Genomic DNA, 4,397 nt, shown 5'->3' with positions numbered 1-4,397 from the left:
ATACACTCTGTATATACAAAACCGAACCTCTGATCTGACATAAAGATAACGTAATATATATACAGTGGCGGATCCAGGATACGATCAAGGGAGGGGCTAAACCATAGTTTGTCGTTTTATCCAGTGTAAAGCAGGATTGAAGCCCATTTTATCCAGTGCATACCTGAGCGTCAAGGGGGCTATAGCCCCTACAGCCCCCTTGGATCCGCTTATATATATATATATATATATATATATATATATATATATATATATATATATATATATATATATATATAACCCATTATTGTTTATCTTGATATCAACAATTGTACCACATTCTCTGTAAAATAAAGCAAGCGTATCAATTGTTATAATGCATATTGTTCCGTGACATTTGGAGAGGGAAATTTGGGGATAAGTCACATAAGTGTTTTCCAAAATATCTCTATTATGAACTTGTGCGTTCTCTAAAGCGACACCGGAGAAGGTAGGAGTTATTGTGTGAATTAAAGGACATTTTTAAGAGAGGATAAAGTGCACATACGAGAAATTTAACATGCGGATGTTCAACACTATGGGAGACATCCAATTCTTCAGAGGGGTATTTTTTACATCATCTCACTGGTAAGTCGCACATTGGCAGGAATACCAAATTAAAATATACCTTGAAAAATACTAAGAGGCATACGGATAGGAGGTATATTCTTAAGTGAAAAGATATATGACACAGTAAGAACGGAGTAGAGAACATAGGGCAATCGGTGTGGGTGTTGGTGGATAACGTGGGTTTATCCTAATAGAACCGTAGCACAGTTGCTGTCAAGAACACTTGCTTCATTATACAGAGAATGTGGTATAAAACTTGATATCAGGATAAATAATACTGTGTTTATATTCTCAACGAACTTTAAAAAGTTCGTTACTGAATTCTGTATGTCTGTGTATCTCTATCTGTCTATTATTTGCGACTTTTTTTTTAAAATTTTGAACCCTGCATTTGATAGGGCATCAAAAACTATCAGAGAAAGTGATTAAATTTGTCGCGTCACTCTTACCGTTCCCGAGATATTGGCCAAAAAATGGCTGACTGTCAGAGATTTAAGGAGCCATAGCTCCGGAACCATAAGTTGTAGAGAGATGATATTGATGTTGATCAATACCTAAGAGGATGGTAAATATTTTGGTACCAAATAGTAACTGGTGGCCACTGTCCAACTGGCCACTGGTTTGGTCAATGGTTAGTTGGTCAGTGACCACCAATTATTATCGGCACCAGAATGTTTACCATACTCTTAAGTATTGATTAACACCAATATCATCTCTGTATGACTTACCGTTCCGGTGATATTGGACAAAAATGGCCGACTTCCAGAGATTTAAGGAGCCATTGCTCGGGAACCATAAGTTGTAGAGAGATGATATTGATGTTGATCAATAAATAAGAGGATGGTAAATATTTTGGTGCTAAATAGTAACACATGACTACTGTCCAACTGGTCATTGGCCAAACCAGTGGCCAGTTGGATAGTGGCCATCAATTTATATCAGTACGAAAATGTTTAACATTCTATTAGGGATTGATTAACACCAATATCATCTCTCTATGATATTGGCCAAAAGATAGTTTCGATTTCGGAAGATTTAAGAAGCCAAATCTCGGGAACTGTATGTCACATAGAGATCATATTGGTGTTTGTCAGTACCTAAGAGGATGGTGAACATTTTGATACCAAACAGTAACCGGTGGCCACTGATTAACTATCTACTGGCCAACTGGCAACCGTTCCCCAGACAGTGGCCAAAAAAGTTCGAATCTCTAGATATTTAAGCAGCCATATCTTGAGAACTGTAAGTCATAGAGAGATGATGTTTTGCTAATTTTTGCGAGGAAGAGAAGAAGGCACAGATAAGAAGATTTACTTTTATATCTAGGAGCGATGACAGTTATCCTTCCCGCTCCATCTCTCCATTCTTTTTAAGTTCGTTCTGGCAATGCTCTAGGAGCATTCTCAACTGGTTTATATGATGTTCTCTGTATAGATCAGGTCAAAAGTTCGGTTGTGTATATACTAAGATATTAGTGTACAATCTTTCCCTTCATATCTATTGAATCTATCAAAACAAAATTTGGTATACACATTTCTTATCCCCTATACTATTATTTGAAACACATTTGGATTGTGTGCTTTTACCCAGTGCCACTCCAGAAGGGGCCAAAGTTGATATAATTAATTTTTGGAGGTAATTTTCCAGACATTCTCCCAATTTTTCCTGTTCAAGTACGTTATGGTCCGCAATACATAGCACCTCTGGAAAGCTTGTTTCATTCTGATGAGGATGAACTATAAACCATAAATTTCCAAAGAATAGGGTTAATGCAATAGCTATTTCACTACGAGTTTACGATTTTCTTTATACTAACAGGGTCAATGGGATCCAGAGATTTACTGCATTGTCCATATCACCTAATTATTTGTGCATGAACATATCTTTATTATGTTTATCGAATGGACTAAGTTTGATTCGGATGTTCGGATGACACGTTCATATTCGTTCCTTGTCAGGAAAATTTTTGTGATGTTAAATTTTAATGATTTGCACAATACACGACAATTTAAGACAACTTTTTCTGCAATTGTGAAACGTAAACTTGTTTGCTGTTAATTAACTCTCTTTGGGCGACCGAAACCTTTTTTTCCCTATTTTCTTTTTTTGTAAATGATACCAGAATGTCTTATAGGTATGAACAAATCAAACTGTCAAGCTTCACTAGGAAAAAGCTTCATTGGTAATTTTGACTGCACTCCCACGGTAATTTCATGTGCGCACGAGATACAGTCTTAAGTCCAGATTGTACTAAAACTGTTCGAGGCTAGAATATAAATGCATTATATTTTCTCATAAAAGTCTATAACTGTTAAGCAGAACGAGCCGAAATTTAAGAAAGTGAAATTTTCTTATCATAGTCCTAATGCAAGTTACGTATAGACTGTTATTCTCTGGAATAAGTTTGCAATATACAAAAGTTGGAACTAAGTCTCCTCGACACCATAGTGTCCACCTCTGACTAATGTTGCCAACAACTTGATACGAGATGTTGACAAATTAGGCAAGTGAATGCAGATCAAAGAAGTGGTGGAATGAGATTTAGGTAGGAACGAAAAAGATAAACCGAAAAACCTACGCACATGATATTGTGCACTTGTTTGCCTACGGATCGAACCAGTTACCTCATGTATCAGAGGTAGACGCTCTACCACTGAGTCACCGTGACACCTCATATAATAACACGTAAACCATATTTTTATTGAAGTATATTGCGTAATGATTTGCACGTCTTAAAATATTATATATTTTTTTTACAACAATGACAGTTATCCTTCCCGCTTCATTTCTCCATTCTTTTTTAAGTCCGTTCTGGCTTAATACCTACCACCTCTACGACAAGCAAATGACATGCTAAACATTCTCCTAGAGAAAGAAAAAAAATAGGAACGCATTTTATGCCATTACATGCGACAGTTCAAGGCTTACATTTTGAAGTCCATAAAGCATGTCTTCCACTTAAGTCTTTTCCTTCGACCGTATTTAATTCGAGTGATTCACGCTGGTCCAATGACTAGAGAGCGCGTCTCGGGTTTGATCTATGCACGGGATCTCGGGTTTGATTACCGGTGACATAGCCTGGGCACTTCACCGACAGTGGTTCAAATTCCACATTAAACTGTAACTTCACGTCTCATATAGCTTCAATGCTGGAAAGGATGCTAAAATTTAAAAAGCTATGACAACCACAACACATTGAATCCATGTAAACGATTAACATATTTGCATTATATGAAACAAATTCACCGAGCGAAGTAGCTCAAGTGGTAGAGCGTTGGCTTCGCATTCGGGAGGTCGTAGGTTCGATTCCCGTTGCCGACCATTCTGACTGGGGTTTTCCAGGGTTTTCCTCAGTCCTTTCAGGCAAATGCCGGGATGGTACATACTAAACAGGCCCTGGCCGATACCTTCCCAAATCCTTTCCATTGTTATTATTGTTGTTGTTAGATATCCAGTGTAAAATGGCCTCTGAGCTGTATCTGGTGATTGATAAATAAATATATAACCATATATATGAAGCTTTGGGTATTATGTCTAATACTGCGTAACAAGCGATAAATGTAAACTTCCCTCATTTGCTGGAATTTCCTCAATATGTTGAAGTAAAATAGTCTTGCTAATATTGTTTTAAGAAATACCAATAAACCAAATTTCATGGTTTTCGAAACATCCAGCAGATCGAAGCAAATATTTACTAATTGTAAAATTGATTCTTCCGTTTCACCCTTTTCCTCTTCTTTTCTGTCATGAATTCGTTTAAGTATTTGTTACATTTGCTGAAGTCTTCATATATCAACTTCATGTTTATA

This window comes from Thermobia domestica, chromosome 6 (assembly GCF_964235325.1).
Source record: "Thermobia domestica chromosome 6, izTheDome1.hap1.1, whole genome shotgun sequence".
Classification (NCBI taxonomy): domain Eukaryota; kingdom Metazoa; phylum Arthropoda; class Insecta; order Zygentoma; family Lepismatidae; genus Thermobia; species Thermobia domestica.
This window is presented reverse-complemented; position numbering follows the sequence as displayed.